This window comes from Arvicanthis niloticus, unplaced genomic scaffold (assembly GCF_011762505.2).
Source record: "Arvicanthis niloticus isolate mArvNil1 unplaced genomic scaffold, mArvNil1.pat.X pat_scaffold_266_arrow_ctg1, whole genome shotgun sequence".
In the NCBI taxonomy this organism is placed as follows: Eukaryota; Metazoa; Chordata; class Mammalia; order Rodentia; family Muridae; genus Arvicanthis; species Arvicanthis niloticus.
The window spans coordinates 50525-74879 of NW_023045930.1; the positions used below are offsets into that span (position 1 = coordinate 50525).

At 34.8% G+C, this 24355-nt stretch overlaps 1 pseudogene; it reads right to left on the reverse strand.

Annotated features, from left to right (window-relative positions):
- LOC117701834 (von Willebrand factor D and EGF domain-containing protein-like) overlaps nt 1–24355 on the reverse strand; it is a 79758-nt pseudogene that overhangs the window by 35518 nt on the left and 19885 nt on the right.

Below are 24355 nucleotides of genomic sequence, written 5' to 3' on the forward strand. Positions count from 1 at the left end.
CTTGTAATTCCTTGTAAGTGGGGTTTTTTTGTTTTTGTTTTTGTTTTGTTTTTTGTTTGTTTTGTTTTTTGGTGTGCTAATGATGTTAACAATAAAACTAAGAATGTAGAGTGACTGTGATTAAGGTGATTAAGATCTAGAATGCTTTTGGATCGTAGGCTAAGAAAGGCCAACTCAACTCCACAGCCCCAGTATAAGGGTATGGCTATGCACACATCTTTATCTCTTTGCAAATAAAACAGGGGCACATCACTCAAGCCCTTCCATGCTATCATGGCTGATGCTTGATCACCTATGTTTTGCTTTGAGAGCACTTCTTTTTTGTTTGTTTGTTTTTTGGTGTTTTGTTTTTCGAGACAGGGTTTCTCTGTGTAGCCCTGGCTGTCCTGGAACTCACTCTCTAGACCAGGCTGGGCTCGAACTCAGAAATCCGCCTGCCTTTGCCTCCCAAGTGCTGGGATTAAAGGCGTGTGCCACCACAGCCTGGCTTGAGAGCACTTCTAATTCTTCTTTCAGATTTTAGATTTTATCCAGTCTCCAAGGCGTACAAACTCCATTTGCTGGCATTAAGGTTTTCACTTGTGATACGTAGTTTGCTTATATTTCCTATCATAAACCAACTTGCTTCACAGTCATATTAAAAAAAAAAACATAAGTGCATCTCTCGTCTCTCAGTCATGGTCTGAGGCTTGATATAAGGGCGAGAATCATCTTGCCTTTGTTTTCCTCTGCCACAGGCTTCACATGTAGCCACACATTATAAATGGTGGGTTAGATTTTTGGTGAGAAAAGTCATTAGATAGGGATTACAGATGAAATTATTGAGTTAGACTTTAAAGTGGATATTGAAGTTGTAATAAATACAAAAAGTATTGTGCCTTCTAAGCATAGGAGGATAGATATTACATGGGACAGTAAGTTAGAGTAAACTGACCAACCGCAAACTTTCTGCTAAGGAAGCACATCTGATATGGATTGATAAATGGATTTTTGTAATGTCTGGCCCTGACATCCAGAATTGAACAATGTTAAGTAAAGTAGGATGTCTATATCCTGGTTAGAAAAGGAGAAAAAAACCTTAAATGGAGAAATCTCAACAAACACAAGTTTCTGTGTCCATACCATGTAACACATACCATAGGAACACAACAGCAAGAAGGTACTGATTAGGTAACGTAACATGTAAGGTTCAAGATAACAGAAAAATGTGAGGAGGAAAGGTACGAATTTTAAAATATGTTATACATAACCACCTCCTATCTCGCCTGTCAGCTCAGTTTTGTTTCTTAGATGTGACTCTATGGGACATTTGAAGTTTATTTTTATTGATAATTTTATTGTACATAATTCTGATTTTACCTGTACTACAGGTGGGTCCATACCAGCCAGACTTGCACCGGCAAATATCTGGTACAACACATTCGCCTCCATTTTCACAGTGTCTGTTACAGACCACTAAGATCACAGAACAAGGACAAGAGAAAGACAAATTTAGATTGTAACTGTCAAATACTTTTTAGTAATTGATTTTGACCATAAAGAAAGACCAGGATAATTCATTCATATGAACTCAGGTTCTTATGTTCAGCTATTTTGTTGCTGATAAAGATGGAGGAATTAGAAAACTATTAGCACCAAACAAGAATTAGTTATTTAGGAAAATTATTAGTAACTGGTGAACATAATCAGAGATAAATTAATATAAACTTAAAAGCAAATTAATATGTCTGATTTCCACTTATTTCAAAGAAATTATTAGTAACTAGTAGCTATTAGAATATTATTAGTTAATAATATTATTAGATATTCTAATAATATTATTAGAATATAATTAGAAATTATTAGTAATTAGTAACTATTAGAACCTATTAATAGCAAACCTCTTTATTTTTTCTTGAGACACGTTTTCACTATGTACAGCTCAGACTACCCCTCAACTCATGACTGTCAGCCTCCCAAATACCAGGATTACAGCCACACCCATCTAAACATCTTTACCTCCATTCTGGGAGCCCCTGGCTCCTTTAGTGCATCCATGTTATTTAGGGATGGGCTTCTTTTATTTAGCACAAAAGCTATCAACTCACGGAGGAAGATGCTTATTATAGCAGATTGTAAAAGAGCTTTACTTACATGTTTCACACCTGGGTCCTACAAAGCCATATGCACAAGTGCATCGATTGCCAGACGAGCACGTGCCCCCATGTTGGCAAGGAGGACTACAATGTTCTGCAGACACAGATAGTATTAAGTCAGATTTCAATAATCAGTATATATGCATGTCTAAAGCTTGCCTGCAATAAAGCACTCCATTATAAGAACAATTTAGGCTAAACTTAGTTCCCTTTACTGTGTAGTTACTCTTCTGTGGGGATCTACTATGTGAATTTACAATTCCGAAGCTTAGTAATCAGCACCATGTTTTGGGTTATACGTGAAAATTACAAAACACAATGCTGATGTGTGAATGATTTATGAGGACTTTGATTAATTGGATACAAATACCTGATCTTCGGCTTCTAAAGTGTGAACTTGGACTTATGAATTTCTGTTCAAAAATAGATTTATATACTCTATAGTTATTTTCATTTGCTATTAGTTTTGAAGACTTAGGCTAGTTCCAAAATTATTTTGTCCCTTTGTAGTTTTCTTTGTCATTAAAGCATTTACCAGCGTTCTAAGATCATTCACAATTATATATATCACCTACTAGAATTCAGTCTCAAAAACTGTTTTAAAAATAGCAAATTAATTTTTGTTTGTTTGTTTTTCGAGACAAGGTTTCTCTGTGTAGCCCTGGCTATCCTGGAACTCACTCTGTAGACCAGGCTGGCCTCGAACTCAGAAATCTGCCTGCTTCTGCCTCCCAAGTGCTAGAATTAAAGGCATGCGCCACCACTGCCCGGCAAATTAATTTTTTAAAAGCACCCACCTCCTTTTATCAATTCTATTCTGTAGATTCCCTACTTAATAATTCATTCTAAACCATGCAGTGTGTATATAAATAACAACAGATGTATTTTTAGGGTCATCTTTTATGTTTCTTCTTACTGTCTTAAAACTTTGAGATTCGCAATTAATACACAAGTCATTTAAATAAGTATTTTCTTCAAATGCCTAAATCTCAAAAAGCAAAGATTTTGGAAGAGAAACAACTACTCTTTGGATCTATGACTTCTGAAGTTTGAGTGTTTAAAAGTCTAAAGTTAAGGGCTGGAGAAATGGCTCAATGGTTAAAAGACACTGACTGCTTTCTAGATAAACCAGGTTCCAGATACTCCACTGAACCCATGGCAGTTCACAACCTTCTGTAAATGTCTTTCCAAGGAATGCAGCACTTGTTCTGGAGACGTTGTATACACATGGCATCCAGACAAAACACCTGTACAGTTAATAATTCTGTCAAATTAAAAACAAAAATCCCTCTAAAAAGAATTATGAATATTTTTCAAACTGTGAGCTTTATTCGAGCACTGATGAGTACTCATTAACAAGAACACAGCAAGACAACCATCCTTCAAAAAAAATATTTCCAAGGAAATAACACTGTACTTAGTTCTGGATTTGAGACTGTGGACGGAATTCTCACCTTCATCGCAGGTCGCTCCACCATGCCCCGAAGGACATTCACAGATGTTAGGCTTAATGCATTTCCCATGCTTTTTGCAAACAGGATGACAGATGGCTACATAAAAATAAAGCCCGTGGCTTAGAAACATTGATTATAAAATAAAATTTATTATACAAGCTAATGAATCAGGTACCTACCAGTTTGGCAGTTGGAACCAGTATAACCTGGTTTACATTTGCATATGTTTGGGGCAACACATTCCCTGTGTCTTCCACAGGAGTGTCTACAAAATGCTGCAAAAAAAAAGGAAGAATGGCTGACTTGTAGCATGTGTGTATATGTGTGTGCTACCTGTCAATTTAAAGAGTCTCTCTGTCTTTGTCTCTGTCTCTCTTTCTTCAAGACAAGGTTTCTTTTTTCACATTTATTTTTTATTGGATATTTTATTTACATTTTAGATGTTATCCTCTTACCCCATTTCCCACCAGGAACCCCCTATCCTATCCTTCCTCCTCTTGCTTCTATGAGGATGTGCCCCCCCACCCCATCTTCTACCTCACCACCCTCGAATTCCCTCACACTGGGTGTTCAGCCTTCATGGGACCAAGGATCTCTTCTCACACCTATGCCAGACAAGGCCATCCTCCCCTACATATACAGCTGGAGCCATGGGTCCCTCCCTATGTGCTCCCAGGCTGGTGGTTTAGACCCTGGGAGCTTTCTTTATGTAGCCTTGACAATCCTGGAACTTGGATCAGGTTGGCCTCAAACTTAAAGAGATCCACCTCCCTTCCAAATGCTGGCATTAAAGGCATGAACTACCACAGCCCAGCCAAAATTACTTTCTCTCTCTCTCTCTCTCTCTCTCTCTCTCTCTCTCTCTCTCTCTCTCTTTCTTTTTTCTTTTTCTTTTTTTCTTTCTTTCTTTCTTTCTTTCTTTCTTTCTTTTTTTTTTTTTTTTTTTTGGTTTTACAAATTTTTATTTTGTGGATGTTGGGCAACATGCAGTGTTCCTGGAGCACAACAGAGGGCATAGAATCTCCTGAAACTGGAGTTATAATGGCTGTGAGTCACCATGTTGATTACTGAACTCCAATCCCTAGTCTGAAGTTTTCTAATGTGAACATTTTAATGACATATTAAAGCATAGCTACTACATTTACCCATAATTCTTTTCTTTATAATGGTTTCACGGTTAGAATGATTAATATAAATAATTACTAGACTAAGAAAGAAGTCCCTTTTATGGCAATTACTCTGATAACCCTAGCTTGGGTAGAGAAAGCAGCCAGCCATACACTTGTGTTGCAGAGTGCAATGGAGTTTCAGATGGAATACAGCTAAATATCGATGAACGGACAGTGATGCTCAACCAAAAAGCAAGGTTCCAGGGAGCCAATAGCTAATGGGATTAGATTCCCTTGAGCACCTTGAGTTACTTGACATATTCTACGGGGCCTTTAACACTTTTCATATAACCATAATATATGAGATAGCTTTGCTCTATTTGTTAACCATGAAAGATGCAGTTAATCTTAACATAGCAATAGTAGAAGCAGTAGCAAAACACCTAAGAAACAATTTCTTCATGGCCAAAGCCAAAATTTGTATTTGTATTAAACAAAAACAATGACTGTACAGAGCAAACATATAAACAATGCTTGTAAAATTGAAATGACAGAAAATTGTTTGAATGTCAAAAGTGTTGGCGGCAACACAGAAAAATCCCAGTTTATGAAAATAAGCAAGTATGTCAGAATTAGTAATTTGAACTGTTACATTCCAATTGTGGACTGACAAGAATCTGGGCCACAATACTGATCAGGTTTGTATTCGAAAGTGTGTCTTACCTCTTTAGCTGCTTGACACTGGATAACTAGACTCACAAAGACCTGCTCTGTCATCCACACAATCGGAAAATTGCACTCAAAATGTGAGGTTATTATAGATTATATGATAGTTAAAACAGAATGTTACTATAGGACTTAGAATAAAGCAGGTATAACTGTTTTGCTAATACCTATGTAGTAATCATATTTTAATAGTAATTTTAAAAAGTAGTTCAGAAAACCCACTTTTCCCAAAATGTTTTAAACTAAGCAGAGTGAATAGAAATCAGCAATCGAAGAAGTACAACTTCCTAGTTACTTAAATGAAAGTGAGTTAGATTTCATTATGTATGTATGTGAAAAATTCTCACAGTACCTCTGCAAGTGATACCGTCTCCGTAATACCCAAAGGGGCAGCGTCCACACTTGAAGTAACCACCTGTGGTTGGCACACAGGAAACACCCAGGAAACAAGATGATTCTGTGCAGTTTGATACTTTGGTTGATCCAATCTTTTCTGGCAAAATAGTGATTGCTGCTTTAGTAGTCAATGTAAACTCTTGACCAGAGAAATTTTGGAAAGGTTTGCTAATTTGAGCATTATGCCCCTCTGTTTCTGTTGGAATAGTGCTCCAGACCAGATCTACCTGGCCCAAAGAACTGTTAGGGTTGATGCTTAAAAGACTACCGTTGTGTGTTGGAACTTCAAGCTCATCAACAGTAAGGTCTGAACTGAGAACATGATCCATATACTCATAAGCTGGTGTCTGATGAGAAACACCCCTCTTTGTATTATCCATTTGAGTTGTAACTGTTTTTATTGGCAAGTGAGATGTACCTATTGAGTTTAAAAACTCATTAAAAGTTGTCGCAGGACTTCGAGTAAAGCTTGAATTCAGTAAAGGCTCCTTTGATGGTGGTTGAAAGCTCAAATCTAGAGAGCAAAGAAATAAGGAGAAACGTTCATCAAAATGTTTATTAATGTTCTACCCTATCCATGTTTGGCATCAAGTAACTCATTCACTTATGTGTGGTTTAGAACATTTATGAGTAAGAACCATATAGTAATAAAAAAGTCATCATAGTGTTCCAGCCTTCAATGAACGTGTAACATACTTGGATACACAAGATAACACAGAAAGTTAACAGTTTTGAAAGTTATGGAATATCTACTAATAAGCTTCCCTGAAGTTCACTTTGCTCACTTTTCTGTAATATGTACCTGAGCACTCAGAAAATTAGCACGTGAAAAATGTATTTCAAGTTACCTTATATAACCCTCAGGTTATCTTTCTAAAAGTAAAAATAACTGAGGTACAACTCGTTAGTTGTAGGAAAAACAATTGGAAACTTTTCTGTGTTAGACTTGATCCAAGATCATGAAGTATTGGGGACATTTTCATCTATTGGCCTAATATGAGTTTTATGTTTTTGCCAGTTTTACCATCCTCTTCTTCAATAATAAAATAATAAAAAGTCTGTTTCAACTGTAAATCAAACATATCACAGTTCAACTAACACAAACAAAATCTGATGAGTCATAATCTGAGATTTACTAGTCTCTTGGACTTAACTGTTGGAAATTCAACCAAAGTCAAGGTTTTTTTTTCCCACAAATCCTTTGATTTTGAATGAATTTATGAATGAATTGAATTGCCTGAAAACTCATCTGTGAAATCTGTGAATCCTAACCATGGCTGTGTTTGGAGAGAGGACCTTTGTAAAGGGGATTCTGGTTGCATAAGGTGAGAAAGTGCATGTCTTTTATAAGCAGATAATTGTCCTAAGAAGAGGCAGGGGTACCTGGAAAGCACACATAGAAGAAAGGCCTGTAGGCACTATTGCCTGATGGGCAAGAAGACAATATTCCTGAAGACAGCTAACCTACACTCTTGCTCTTGAATTTACACACTCCAGAATTAGGAAAAATGATTTTTCCAATGTTTTTCTGTAATATAAGATTTAAGATTGAAGAGGGAAAGAAAAGAAAATACAATTCTTGTCTTTCCCAATTACTTTAGTCTTATGGAAAACAAATAGGAGGTTTCACAGGCTTTCTTACTTGTTATCTCAACATATAAGCCCACCATGGTATAAAGATTGGGTGATCGGTAAATATTTCATAAAAAGAGGATCTTTATTCACTTAACTATAACACATACATAGTTCCTTAATGTCTTCTGGAAATCACTTTTAAAATATTGATGTTCTTCAGTTTCTTGTGTCCCCCTTCCTCTAAAATTTCTCTCCTTGGGTAAAATATCCATAAGAGTTCATCTTTCACTCAGTCCTCTTCTCTTGACCTTCATATAGATAGTCTTCTCAGTCCCCACTTCTCTCTTCTTACTCAATTCATGCCTCTTTTCAGGTCCTCTATTATCCTTCCTGGTAGGAATGGTGCCTCTTGTCTGCCCCTCATTCAAAATATACAAAACATGTTTTTGGCACCATGGAGCTACTAATCACATCTCTTGCTAACACATGCTAATTAAATGTGAGGACATATAAGATACACTTCTGTGTCCTGTGCAACTAGTTCTACATGTAGCACAATGCATATATACTGAAGAAGCATGTGAGTGCAAGAAAATGCTGTTGAATGACCTGAAGTTGAAAAACATAGCAGCAAACAAGGGCTATTACCATGACACGTGTTCCCATCACCATGAAACCCTTCTGGACATGGACCACAATGATAGGAACCAAAGACATTGATGCACTCCACACCTGGGAAACAAGGCCAAGATTCACATTCATCTACATCCTTCTCACAGTTTTTGCCTATAGGAAAGAGAGCAATAATGCAAATTATTTAATGTCTAACATTCCATTGTTCACTTACTTATACTTTTCTGGTACTAGTTATGTAGCTCAGGTTAAACTAAAATGTGTCATCCTGCTGCCTCTTGAGTTCTGGATTACAAGCATGTTCCTGCCTGGCAGGTTCTCCTGCTCCTTTATTTAGCACTTCCACATCTCCACTGAGAAAATATATTTACTATTTATTTAAAAACTACTATACAGTCGAATATAAAATCATTTAGACTTCTTTTAATAGTAAACACAACTCTTCACACATGTAAATCTATTTTTTCTATAAATATGGTGAGTAGTCTTATCACCAGGGAAGGTGAGTTAAGAAGACTTTCAGTTGGTCAGGATAAGTAACACAACAAGATATGTCTCAAGAAACAAGTCGATTAATATATGAGTATATGATACATAATTATAAAATATAATCATAAAATTTATACTTTTCTTTAAAAACTCAAATTTTTTGAATGGTTGTTTAGAATGTTTCTCACTAATGTTAAGAATGATTTATTCAGTTCAGTTGACACAAGATTTCCTTAGTTAATTTAGAGAGCCTTGTTCTCCTGGTATTCTCCACCCTCTCTGACTGTGGCGCTCCTTCTGTCTCCTCTTCCACAGGGTTCCCTGATCTATGTTTCAATATCAATATGCTGAAATGTACTTTTACTTGACAAAAAATGTAGAAATGCCTATAAACATGCAATTGAGTTTCCTAGATTGCTGTCAGAATCATAAATGGACAAAATCAAAAGAATATATGAAAGCAAAAGTACTGAAGTGTTTGAAAAATTATCAGAGGATATATGCAGTGTTTATGTCTATGTTACTTTTTGCTCGACTTTAAAAAATATGGTTTAAAATATTAAGAACATAGATTTGCATGGTTTCCCAAAAGAATATTCCAAGGAAATTTTCTCTCTAATTCATTCACGTTTTCTTTTAGTTCCTGAGGAACCCAAACTGACCTGTGAGCTCAGGAGGACAGTCACAGGAGTAACTGTGAAAGCCATTAATGCATTTGCCAAGGCCACAAGGGTTTGACCGGCACTCACTGGCTTCAGCCTCACAAAGATCACCATAAAAACCAGGCAAGCAGTCACAAAGGTAGGCTCCACTTCCTGGAGGGAATTTTCTATCAGACACACATGACCCACCGTTCAAACAGTCACAAGACTTCACAGTCACCTACAAAAGAAAAGTACTGAATATGTTATTTTGAATAAAAAACTATTTTTGTTGTCACTCCATGAAATCAAGATAAGCATGAGGGCTTATGGACATGGATAATCAAGTCATGTTTTTCTGCAAAATTCTTGTTTAAAAAATTATGTCCCCTCTCAAGAGTGAAGCTAAAATATAGCTGCTACGTGGAATACTTTTTAAAAATGTTCTGAGTAGAACAATTTGTTTTTATTTTATAATTTTAAAAATAGATTCAATAATAGTTCAGAGTGGCCTTGAACTTATATTCCTCCTTCCTCATCTTCCCAGGGACATATTTTTTAGGTAAGTAACACCATACCCCCTGGATAGAATCATCAGTTTCTAAATGCAAACAGAGCATTAGGAAACAAAATCAGTAGTGTGGAAGGCAGTCAGCCACCCATGTTATTGTAGTTTAAAAGCAGACAATAATGTCACTTGCTAGGCTAATGTGGTCAAACACAGTTACCTTTCATTACATGTGTCTTTGTGAAAATGTACACACAAAACTTCAAACCCATCACAAGGAGTTTATAAGAATTTAAGCCCTGTGACAAACATGCTGCATATATCAATAGAAAAATTATCAGTTATTTCTTTCATGCCTTCTTTCTGTATTTGTGGTTTCTAATTCAACATTCAAGACTCTCATTTGAAGGAAAATGATATAGGTATCAATCTTATTTTAGTCAGGACTTCCTTGGGAGTGGAAATGAGTGACAGACTCATCCTTGACTGCAAGTACAGAGCATGATGTCAGGTATCAATTTAGATCCATGCTTCAGGGCTTATTAAGAGTGTCCCTAAGGTGCTATGCTATTATAAGCAACATTTAAAACAAACACGCAAAGTTTAATGTCTCCGATGCTCCTTAACATTAAGACTATGTCTTGTGCTCAGATTAAAAATAAACTAGCTGTATTTGTAAAAGATCCAGTGACATTTATGTAATTATAACTATGACCTCCACTGTGACTGTAGTTTCAGCCTCACATTCATCCTTAAGATGGACAGTGAATCTCTGAGGAGTCTGTGACTCTGTTTTCCATGTTAGAAGTCCTTCAGAGGAAACACTTGCTCCATCAGGACCTGAGTCCAGTGTAAAATGTATCTCAGAGCCTTCTGGATCCCAGGCTACGAACTGGTATTCAAACTCTTCACCATAAAATGCCTGTAATTTGTCTTGCAGTGCTTGAATCACAGGGGGCTGGTTATCTGTAACAGAGAAAGTGTTTAACCTTGTACCTGTGTAGAAAAGGAAAGAAGCATAATCCTAATAGTTCCCACAGGGACAAATGACTAATAAGGACTTAATTCTGCTTAAAGTTCTATTAGCTGCTATTTTCTCTTCTTTCATGAATGGCATTCCATTCTGTGTAAATGTAAAAGTAACTGTCAGGTTCAGGGTGAGTTTTGTGAGGCAAGTCTATAAACATTTTAGACACTGCATACTATATGCAGACAGTTTGTACTCTGTAGGTTGGAGGCACTCCTCTTTGGTCTTAAATAACTTTATGTTGACCATTCCACTGCTTGGGCATCCTGGGTATCTTGGACTCTGTTATTCTATCAGTGTGTGCTTTCTCAGCCTCATTTTCCCCCTCTGCATCTCCCATTACTTTCTATGATTACACTCCTCATCCAAATCCTAATGTGTCTTTCACTCCGCCTACTTCCCCATTTATGACACTTGGAAGTGAACAGTGAGACCAAACTCACACTCCTCTGAGCTCTTTCCAGTGTCCAAGCTCATGTATCCCATAGTGAAGCTGTGTCAGAAATAATGTTAATGTTTTCTTTATATTCAGAATAAATTCTAAAATATACTTTATACTGTTTTAAATTTTAATATATTTACTTTCCTAGTTTGCTAGATAAAAACAAATAAGACATTCAACTATACTATGGCATTGAGACTACAAGGGCATTATCTGCACACATGATGCACTGGTGTCAAGGAGACCCGAGGTCCAGCTCACACTATGTCCCTGTATAATTTTAAAAGCTGCTTCATTATTGATTTTAGTTCCCTTATCCTTCATATGAGGCCTATTTTATAAGAGTATTCATACCACTGAACATGATAGATATTCACAAATCAGACATCCCATAGTCATTAAAAGAAAGACTCAGCAGACGGTGGTGACACATCTTTAATCCTAGCATTCATATGGCAGAGGCAGGTAGATCTCTGAGTTCAAGCCTGTTCTACAGAGTGAGTTCTAGGCTACATAGAGAAACCCTGTCTCAAACAAACAAAGAAACAACCAACCAAACAAGAAAGACTCCAAGTTGGAAGGTAGTCTCCATTTTCTTTATCACTCTTGCAATTTTCCCTTAAATTTTCATTGGGTTTGGTTAATGTTTTGTAGATCTTGTTACTAGGCAGTAAATATGAAAATAAAATATCTAAGAAAGTAATGAAATTTGCATAAATAATAACATGTAAACATAAAGTGATATTAATTATAGATAAAGTTATATAGGTTCCAAGAGTCATGTCTTTAAAAATTTATTTTTTTTTATTTATATGAGTACACACTGCAGCTATCTTCAGACACATTCTAGAAGAGTGCATTGAATCACATTACAGATGCTTATGAGCCACCATATGATTGCTGGGAATTGAACTCAGGACCTCTGGCAGAGCAGTCAGTGCTCTTAACCACTGAGCCATCTCCAGCCCTTTACTTATTTATTTTTATTTATTTTTTGGTGAGTTCCAGGACAGTCAGGGTTTCTCTGTATAGCCCTGACTGTCCTGGAACTCACTCAGTATACCAGGCTGACCGCAAACTCAGAAATCCACCTACCTCTGCCTCTCAAGTGCTGGGATTAAAGGCGTGCACCACTACTGCCTGGCCCAAGAGTCATGTCTTGCTGCATCTTACTTCCTATTCCATGTAGCTAATAACACAGAAGGAAAGAACTCGGATATACACATGAAATTACCATAGGCTCAGGAAAGTGAAGACGTTATGTCATGTGACCACTATTTGTGGTACATTTTGGACAGAAGAGTGGATTCTGAATTTATCTGTACACATATTTATATAATCACAGAAGAAGGGTGTTGAAAGGCACTTTATAGAGTACGGAGTCTAAGTGTCTTAAATATCAAAAGACAGATTCATGTCCATTGGAGCTGAACTAGCTGATTTTTTTTTCCATAAAACTGAACAAAATAAAGTTAGATATAGGAAATTGTGTATATCTGAATTCCAGGTTTTCATTTCATTCTTCTATGAATTATTCAAATATTATTTCATGATTAACTATTAAAATTAATATCTTATAACCTATTAAAGTATGGTGATATCAAGTACATATAGTACTATATCACTTCATATTAGAGTAAGTTCTAAGATCTATATAATTAATTAGTTTTATCATTGTATCACCATGGACAGTATAATCACAAGTTAAGAGAGCTATGAAATTGCTTGATTATAAACACATATGAAGCCTATTATTAACAAAAGTGTTATTTGGTGTTCAAGACCACATATAAAAACATACTCCTGTCTCTTGATTTCTTAAAGCAAAGGAATTTATGAAGTAATGAGTGATTCTAAATTAAATACATTGTTCATCTAACTGAAATACATTAATATCAATTATGGCTTAAAATCACTTTAAGACTTCTGTATAAGAAATAATTGAATTAATAAAAAAGAACTTACCATCTAAAAATGACCAAGTAGAATTTGAAGTTTGAGGTCTACAAATCAAACAAGAGCTGGTAGGATTTTTATACCCATCAGTATAGCAGAGATAATCAATAATACAAACATTATCCTAGTGGAATTAAACAAATCAATAAGATATCCTATGCTTAATACATAGAAACTAGAAACAGAAAAACAGCAGCATATATATTTGTATTTGGAGATAGTTTTCATAAACTCAGCACAAGTACATCTTTGAAAACATATTATTCATAGAATTAAAAAGCAATAAAACTGATTAATTTGGAAGAATAAGAAAATGTACTACAGCATAGCTTATGAGTAACAGGAAATACAGCCCCAATGCCAGCTCCACCTGGAAGTGCTTTATTAATAAAAATGGCATTTTCCTGTACAGTTGAAAGAATGATGTCAATTTGTAGCTGACTTTTTCCCTTTGTAGCCTACTCTGTCCTTTAAATTCTACCACCAGCCCAGCCTCGCGTCTTAATCACTCCACCTTATAATATATAGTTAAAAGGCTCCCGTGAAGGCAAGGCTGCCTCATGGAGAAAGCAGCGGAGTAACTTCTTCAAAAGACTCACATTTGTTTACCATTTCTGCTCAGGAGTTGCTCAAACAACTCCTTTGCCAGCACTTAGAGTGCTCTACGAAACATTAGCCTGAGAGGACAAGACAGCTTTGAAAACATCATTGAAAATATTTTTAAATAGGCAAAGACAAAATATTCCAGATAAAATGAAATCCAAATAAGTTTGCAGCAACTAACATTTCTTCTTGACATATTCTTAATGCTTATTTCAAGAAGAAAAGTATACACATTGTTTTCTTAGGTGTGTACACTAGTTTTATGTTCTTTTGTTTGAAGGGTTGGCTGATATTAAGTCCATGGTGTTTATCAAGTCATCAGTTTCCATGTAGGAAGCGTTCTAGATAACCAAAGGAAAAATACAACCAGAAAACAGACAAAAACAATAAAAGCATTAGACACATATTATAAATACTTTTTGAATACAAATCATTTGGTACAACAAGAGCTAGTTAACCACAAAGACAAATTTTACTGAAAAAATATGTATGTAGGACTTCTTGAGTGAATAATTGAATGAGAAATCCCTTTTCTGATTCTTTTGGGAGGAGTATAGAGAAGAGGGGCAAGGTCTCACGTAGCCCAGGCTGTTATCCAGGATGGGATAACTTCATACTTCTGGTCCTCCTGCCTCAACCTCTTAAATGCTAGAACTACAGATATTTGCTGCTTTAACATAGCTCCTCCTTCAAAGTTTCAGGGAGAAACATTTTGCCACTTTAAGACATTAAAAGAAGAAACACTGTCCTTATTCAGTCAACAAGAGTTACAGGGAGTTCATTAATTTTAACTAGACTAGCATCCATGTCATTTCAGCATTAGTTTGCGAAAAGCACAAAATTATGCAAAAGACAAGTGGATATATGTATTGTGTTCTATGAGAACATAAAAATACATACCTTCATAGTGCATGAATCATTTTCATAGGGACCACAAACTTGACAAGCACCGTCATATATGATCATTATCTTGGGATTACTGAATGCATAACCATCATTAGATACCTATGAGATATAGTTTTAAAGTAAGATTATTTTTTCTAAATGTTGTCTAATCAATTCACTATAAAATTTTATTTATGCATAGGATGATATCTTTTATTTGTTACCTTTATTTGCAACTTTGCTAAGGGTTTCTCTGCTGTTAAATCCATGGTATCAGAATACTGGCCATCTGGGAACAGCTGACAGACAATCACTCTGCTATTTTGAAAGATTGCCTGTGTGTAGATACTTGCTCCAAGCACCCAATTACTGCCATTATACTGAAGGAGTAATGAAAAGTCAGTTGACTGTTTCTAAATTGTGGAAGCACTTTTGTACATTTTATAATTACTAAATTATATATAGTCAATGTAGAAGTTTTAAAATACATATCACATAAATCAGATATATAATTAGAAAAATACATTGAAAGTAAATTTTATTCAAAATAATAGAAAAGTATACACTGTGGTTTGATAATTAAAAGACAAAATCAACCCTTCTCCCAAAGCATACATTATTGACAGATTCAATCCAAAAAAGTTGTCATATATACTCACCACAGAATGTATTTCAGAGCAAGAGGAAAGCAATGGAGTACATACTTGTCACATGGTAAATGGGTTTTCTATGTAAAAGCTTCTGCCCCCACGCCCCACTTTCACCTCCCTGGAAAACCTTTCCAGTATGTTGGCAGCCGCTGGGCTTTCCTGCTGCTATCTGACCCTCGACTGGTCCAGAAAAACAACTAAGATGGGTCAATGATTCAACTATTTGAACATTTGTAACTGTATGCCAGAGGAATTGGGGTCAGACTACTCATAATGGGCTATATTTCAAAACATAAAACTATAAAGTGGTGGGCATGTTTTTTTCAATAAAGTTAAATATAAAATTGAAGTGTACAAAGAATAATGGGACTAAAACAGATATGCACATGTATAATTGGACACATACTAATTTTTCATGGTGTCCAAGTGCCAAGTAAGTAAAAGATTTTCTCCCACGAGAACTCAACTTCATCTTTTTGATTTTATAAAAAATATACTATCCTCCGTAAAATGTGTCGTTTTACTTAAGCTAGTTTGTGTCATCTGAGTAGAATTCTAGCCCGTTACCCTACTCAGTGCCAATAGAATGGCATGCTTAAGCTATACTTTGCATACTAGTTAGTAGTGTTGTAAAATGACCTAGTGTGTGAAAAGAAAAGGGCAGAATGATTTTCTGAGTACTGACAACTATATTAAAAAACTACAAGGGCACATTGGTTGATATATGAATTCATGTGTATAGTCAAACATACAAAAACGCATTTTGATTGCACAATGGTTTTCAAACAGCATTGGTCATACAACTTGATCGTGCCTCAGCACTGAAGGTTAGAAGGGAAGGACAAGGACAGAGACATCACTCCAGTTTATGTGGAATAAAGTGTAACTTCATTTTGAAGACTTTCTGATTGACACCTTGCAGTTGTGCAGGTAACTATAGTTATGGAGGAGCACTCTGCTATAGCAGATCTGTCAGTTTTTCTAACTGAGAAGAAATGACAAAAAATATCATGACAAGATTGTCATGATAGCTATGTTTAAGGCATGTTTGATATCTTCTTTTTCTCTGTGAAATCAGACTGCGGCTAATGACTGGTCCTTTAGATATGAGTTCAAGCCCTCTCTGAAAAGGTTAACCCAAAGTGACAAAAATTATGATTCTATGTTCTTTACATTCAACATTTTGTGAGTGTCTATTATATGTTGAGGATATTCGTTTTAGTTGAAATATTTTAATCATTGAGAATTTCATACATGTATCCTGTATTAAACCATGCCCATCCAATCCCAAGTAGTCAAGCCCTGTGCACATACACATACTAGCTACTGGTATTCTGCTGAGGCAAAAAGTAACAGAAAATATATGGAGTATATAACTTTGCTGCGATAACTGAGATTGAAATAAGATATAATATAGAGGAAGCCCCAAATCAAATCTAGTCAAGGAAGGCTTCAGAAGAGGGGGGTCATATGTTTTCTTCTTGGGGGATAAAGGGTGTTTCTGTTTGGATGCTAAAAACTGAAACAGAGAGAGGGAAATTCAACATGGCTGGGGAAACCATCATTTGAAAATGAAGGAAGCACAAAACATTATGATCTATGGTAGAGCAGAATGAAGATGGGAGGCATGTTTAATTTAACCACAAAAGGATCTAGGTCAGAAAGAGCCCTCTGCCTACATGATTATTTTCTGGATTTAATAACTATGGATCAGGAGCTTAAAAGCTGGACTTGACTTTTAGAGGAAAGAATAAAAGAAATGAGTGGGTAGCTTGATTTCTAGACCAAGACTTCTTTATGAGTGTTACTGTAATACTAGAAAAGAACTACTATTAAGTAAGCTGTGATAGTCTGTTCTTTATAGAATATAGAAGATATGTATGTGTGTCCTTCTACAAAAGAAATATAATGAGGATTAACTAGAAAATAATGATCATAGACACATATGTCAGTATATGGAAAGAATACTATAAAAATATGGGATAATGAGAACTCATTACTCAGGAGAATAAAAGAGATAATGGAAGAGATTGATGATATAGAAGAGAAGATATAAACAATTCTCTGTAAATACCTTTCATACAAATCAAAATTTTTAGAATTATGATAATATTCCAGATACTCTTTAAATAATTTTATTATAAATCAACTAGAAAGTATAGGAAACTCAAAAAGAAACAGAAACATTTCAACTAATTATATTTCAATGAAATACATAACTGCAATGAATAGGAAATCAAAAATAGTGTAAATCAATCATATTAAAAACACCATTTGCTGTTCTATCATTATATCATTTTATAAATTTAATTTTCAAGGTAGAGGGTAAAGTATCTGAAAATATATGTATATGCAAATGATAACAAAATAGATTTATACATTGGAAATGATGAGAACTGTTTTTCACTTGTGAAGAAAAGAGAAACAAATAAGAAGAGGAGAATAGAGTGAACCCTTTGCCATTTTATTAGAATCAGAGATATTGCTATCAATGTATTGAACATGGTAGACTAGAAAGACGCTAAGTAAATTTGCTTTCTGCAAATCCTAAAAAGACTTGCATTGCATGATTTGAAAATTGTGTTAAATTATGCTTAATGAAGAGTGAGTTAAGAAAGCCTTAAAATCCACATTGGACATGTTTTGTGTTTAGATTTTAAGTTTATGCCCAGATAAGTTGTTTTTCTAATAGCAAGTGCACAGCCTTATAAAAAATATACATACAAGCAATACTAAATCATATATATATGGAAAAATATATGTACATTTTTAAAGAAATAGGGATAGCAGAGACTGATTCAACTTCAATATAACATAAATATTTGCTATATAGGACATCTTGGGATTTGGCAACTAAATGCCGTTCTTTTCTTTTACAATTAAGCATTGTATTTAGGGATTTCTAAAATTCTGAGTCAAATGTTTGGAAGGGAGAGAAGTAAATCACAACACATTAGATAGATCTAAAAGTAAGTCCAAGATGTACTTTCTAAGAAAATACAAATTTGCAAACTTCTGTTCAATCATTTACTAGTAGAATGATCTAATATTAACAAATTTGCCAAAGCCACATACCTCTCTCTTATGATATTGAGATCTTAAGTATAACATGATTCAATGAACATACTTGTGTATAATTACACAAGGAAAATATTTCCAAAATTATTTTCTTCAGCAAAGTCTCAGTACCAGATTCACACTTCATTGACTTAGAGATAAAGTAAGAATGCAAAAACATGTTTTAATTTTTCAACTTGTCCAAATGAGCATCTAAATTAAAAAAACATGTCCTTATACTATTTTTTTTTGCTTGAATAAAGAAAAGAAAAAATTGCATAATTCACAAAATAATGCATATTTAAATGTGCTCTCATTCAAGCTGAATGGCTCTTCTGCTTTAATAATCTTGAGAGACGAATAACTGATGGGGAGGGATGGCCTATTTCAGAGTCAGAGCAAAGGAGGTGTGATCTATGAGCACAGTTATCCCGTTTGTGCTTTGGAAGGGCATATTCAGGCATCTCCATCACCTACACTCCCTGTCAGATTATCTTGGCTGAAAACCATTGCCATTCATTGTGATTTACAGCTCAAGAAAGATAGATGCTTCTATCTAACAAGCTTGACGTTCTTTTAGCTTTTATTAATCATGACTAAAAACCATGGCCCAACACCTCAATAAAAATGACATAAAATACTTAGTAACAATCAGAGGGCAGCTTATACAGTGAAGCAGTGTGGCCATTTTCCTGTAACTCTCAGTGGGTTGAACAGCCTGAGATCATGTTGCTCTCTGATAGACAAAGTTAACCTGAAAAATGGCACGAACTCAATCATTTTAAACACGGCACCCAAAGCCTGTGTTTATCATACCTCCAGTTTAGTAACTTCACACTTGATGGACAATGACTCTTTGAAGCCTTGACCAAAAACTTTCACTGTGACACAGTTCTGCTTCTGAATATCACAGAATCCAGCGTTCTCAAGTGCAGTAATTTCAGGAGCTATGTCTTTAGAAAAAAAATTATAATAAACATCACCTGCCTTGTGAATTACAGAAAAATTATTTTTAGTGTCTAAATTATAGTTCAAACAACATTTCAAAATGCACTCAAAACATTATTTATAGTAATTAACTAATTAAACATTTAATAATGTTTTGTTTTAATACATAATGCTAACCATCAAAACAAAAGCATTGTCATAACTGATAACACTTAAAAACACATTTTTCTAATGTTTCAGTAATGTTTGTTATTAATTAAGAGCAGATGTTAATAAATTATACCTAAAATTACATCTTGGTTTTGCCATACCAGTTTGTGGCAAACAGATGAATTAAATGTTTCTGTAAAAATGGTAAAATATGTTTCTGCAATAAGATATTTTACTTAACAGTGTAATATTCACATTTCAAAAATCATTTCAGTACTACGAAAAATTTTTATCAAAATGTAAGATATATATATATCTTTGTATATACACACACATATTGGAGTATAGTTTATACTCTATTACAGTTTTGTCTATATTTTTTGTTATCCCATAAGGATAAGTGTGAGTGTATTAATCACTGACAGGAAATATCTCTCTTAGAACTCATAGCTAACTGAATTTCCTATGGCTCTTATTCTGGTTGTGGCTTTGGTGAACACATCTTACCTGCATCGGTGAGATCTGCTTGTTAAAATAGATGTATCCCTGTGAACAGTATTTCTCTGCTCTAGTCCTGTCAAAGTCTAAGAGAACTTACCAGTTAACCTTGAGAAAAAATCATAAGCCTCTGACCTTAGGATTCTCAAACATCTCACAATAATTTCTATTAGCTTATTATGTCACGTTTGTTGCATGTGTCTATTTACTGATGTATTTGTGTGTAGTGTCATTATCCAAGGCATAGGAATAAAACAAATGAAACCTTTATATAACTTAAATTTTACCATAGGATGACAAAGATTGTTTTAAAAGTGAAAAAGCATAAAATGTAGAAAGATATGTTTTCAGTTATGTGCAAAAATTTTATATTAATTATGTCACAGAAGATTAAAAAATATGAGGTTCTGTGAGATAAACTACTAGGTACATTTTTTAAGTTAATACTCAGACAAAAGGGCTGCTCAAAAATAGGCTTAAAAACAATTTAAGAAAATTACTGTAATTAACATATGTAAATGTAAAATAACATAAAGTAGTGCTTAAAATAAACTGGATATGAGATCAAGGCAAAAGGTTACTCTGAAGACAGAGGTACCATTTGTGTGCAAAGGCTTTGTGTCTGGGTGGCGGGGGCCTTTCCAAGGAGTAACAATAGAGATGAAATCAGATGGAAAGGATCAAGAGCTGCCACAAAGAGGCCATCAAGTGGTATGGTACCAGACAGGCAAGGCAGTTACGCAGAATTTAGCTTTGACATTTCAGTAAGATGAAACATTTGGAGGAAATCTAATATATCTCTCACTGCAGACTTAATAAACACTAAGGACATGTCCATAATCACATGCCATCCCCAATATCAATGTTTCAGAGCATTTGCATACCGTATGAATGACTGCAATCATGGGAACTGTAGCCTGAAAAACATGCACAACCCCAGTCCGTACACTGTCCATGTCCACTGCATAAATTGGGACATTTTAACACTTCTAGAATGCCTTCTATTGACTTCCTGTGTTCTTCTATGTTGTGCTTTCCTGCTTCTAAAATACGTCTCTCGCATTCATTTTCTAACAAGGCCACTCCTGCCTCTGCCCAGCTCCCGTCGTCCTTTAGCAGAACATCCTTCACACACATTTCCATAACATGGTTTAGTGTCCTGCCAAGAAAGGGAAGACAGAGCCTTCCAATGCTGGAGTTGGCTAAAGTCTGCTGACAGATTGCCAATACACTGACTTCAGTGAGGCCTGATGCTGTGGGCCACGAGGGGACAGACTCCTGTTGCCTGTCCTCAGTGTGGTCCTCAGGGAAAAAATAAGAAAACTCTTCCAGGTTGCCTTGTCCAAGACTCTGGAAAGTAAATACGGGAAGAGAGTCCTTCAATTTTTGTTGTTTCCATCTGTTTTGTAGATTCTTCCTCATTTCCTGGTCCTGTGTATGCCTCTCATTACTCGAATACGTAGGAGGATTTTGTGTCTTATTCCCAGAATGCTGTAAATTTAAGTCCAGTTTAGGTAGGTTTGGGTGGGTATTTTCCTGTAGTAAGAAATTCAAATTATTTTCTTCCCTAGGTACATGAGGGTTTATTTTTCCAACAAGAACTTCTGAATTGATATATTCAGAGGTAATATCTAGGTCTGGAATCAAGGAAGAGAATTGGATGTGTTTGATGTCTTTACAGCTGGGAGCCATTTCTAAGTGAGATCTGCTGTCCAGATGGTGAGAAGGCAGATGGTGCATGGTGGTACCCAACCAGCAGCTGCAGTAGGATGGTTTTGCAGGAAACTGTGGGGAAGCTGGTATTTTGTCAAACATGCTTCTTCCTGGTAAAAGCCTTCCAGATGAAAGATAGGATAGTTATTTGAACAAGAACATTTTTTCCACTAATCTATTGTGAAATGGCAGAGCATTGAATACCCATTGCTTAAGCTTCATAGTAACACAAAAACAACTGAATAATAGCTTAATTCTCACCTCCATTCACTGATAAAAGCAATATAACTGTTGACGACGTGATCAATTTTCATCCCATTCTTGTCATGGAAATCATTTTCTGGGTTTTCATCGAAGGTGCCACAAAGCCCCAATGTGCTTCTGTAGTCTAAACTAGAGATTCTGAGTGTTATACTCATACCCCACTCACTGAGGTCAGCACGGATGAAGGCTCCAGAGGAAAACCAAATCTGAAAGCAGACAAGCCCACACTGAGATACAAGATGCTGAATTCATTGGGTTAAGAAAAGGATGCCATGGAAGATATAAGAAAGTTATTTTTCTATGCATACAAAGAATAAAATACTTATTTTTTTGCATGAAAACTTTCATTTAAAATTGTATTTCAAAAAAAATCCCTTTTCACTTTATACTGACTTGAAATTTGGTTATGATTTCAGATCTTTTAATTTTTAATTTTATGTGCATGGATGTTTGGCCAGTGTGTATGTCTGTTCACCATTTGTGTGCCTGGTTCCTGCAGAGGCCAAAATAGGGAGTCAGATCCTCTGAGATTGTTACAGACAGTTGTGACCTACCACATGGGTGCTCGGAACTGAACCCCTGAAAGAGAAGCCAGTCCTCTTAACTGTCATTTCAACTATTTACTGAAACCAATGGTTCTTGACTTCATTAATAACTAAAATTTTATATTTTATAAGATTGAAGCAGTTAAAACTAGTGATGGCAATGTTAACAAAGTCACATTCTGATAGAAGTAATGCAGTATAGAATTGCACACCAATAAACATAATTTGGAAGGAATACAAGTCCTTGAAGCTAATCACTATATTTTTATTGCTGGTAGACAAATAGAATCAATAGGCAAGTTATTTTAGTTGCTTGGGAAAGTGGCAAACAGAGCAAGCAGAAATTACATGACCTTAATGGCCTGTGCCATCTGACAATGAGCCACTCACTGCCCCGGTCCCAATAATGTCCTGAAGCAAATCATCTGGACGTATAACTGGAAAAAAAAAAAAAAAAAAAAAAAAAGACTTTTCCTAAAAGCACCAAAGACACATCACTAGTGTTTGTTTTCAGTTTAAATATAATCCTTTTTGTCTCCTTATTTAAAAAAAAATGATGTGTACTCATTATGGGGATTTTTTTAATGTATAAAAACCTTACATTCCTAGTCATTAAGCTAGTTAAAATTATTTCAAAGTCTGCATTTTGTATTTCTGCCTAGCAATCAACAAATGCCCATTCATTTTCTTGACCATAATGTCTTCTACTATGTATTTAATTTTATTTACCTTTTATTAAACTCTCCTATGGCAACTTATAACTTTCCCCCTTACAGGGAGAGATGCAAGGGACATCACTGGTGTTGCCCACATCCTTAATTATTTCATTAGAACAAACTTCCAGTTAAAACTTTTGCTGAAGTGACATTTAGAATCCCCTAGAAAGATTATCTTTTCCATTAGTTTTATTTTTGGCAATATTATAGGAAAGGTATTGCTTTTTATTTATTTGATTACTGATGAGGTATTTCAATATTTTGTCAATTATTTGTACACTTGGACATAGTTTTCAGTGTTATTCCCCTGTGAATTGTCTTTTTGTTTTTGCTTAATTTTTTGTTTTTTATGTCTTGTTTTTTTATGTATGTTATTTATGTATGTTATTTATGTATTTTATGTCTTGTTTTTTATGTATTTTATGTATTGTTTTTTATGTCTTGTTATGGAAACCAGGCTTGTCTTATGCTCACCATTCTCCTTCTTGCCTTGGCTTCTAAAGTGTTGGGATAGCAGTCATGTGGCAAAACACCTTGTGCCTTCTGATGTTATTCACACTTACAGTTGTCTACTAATTCTATATATAACATATATACATATATACATATGTATCCAATCTATAAATGTTTTATATATTTATTGTTTTATAAAAAGATTTTGATTCATATTATGGCTTTGGGTGACAGAATTCAGATAATGTTTTGTTTGTACATTACTATTCAGTAAATGTTATAAAACCATAACATACTAAAAATTATTTAAATATTTGAACATATTTACCATGAATTTCCTTTTTAAAAGATGAAAAGGTGAACATGACCTTAAGATATAAATATTTTGCTTACTGATATGAAATAATATTTTCAAAAATATTAATAATAAAAATATTTGTAAAATATAATGTGGGGCCTTTTGCCTAATTTTTAATCTTTTTTCATTTAGCTTCCATGCTTCTTCCTGAAGTAGTAGCAGACTGTATTCACTTAAAAACTGTTAGTTATTCCTGAATATTGATGTTTGTCATTTTACTTAATATACATTCATTAGACATTGTCAAATAGTTTTATGAATAATCCATAAAACTGTAATATTAAAATGTTTTGAAGGAACAATTTAGATGTAAGGATATGTTCCATTTTGAATAATAGGTTAAAATATAAGCTTTTGTCAAATATCTGAGTGAATCTAAAGCAATTTTCTTTCTTTTTTACATTCTCACACATGAATATAATGT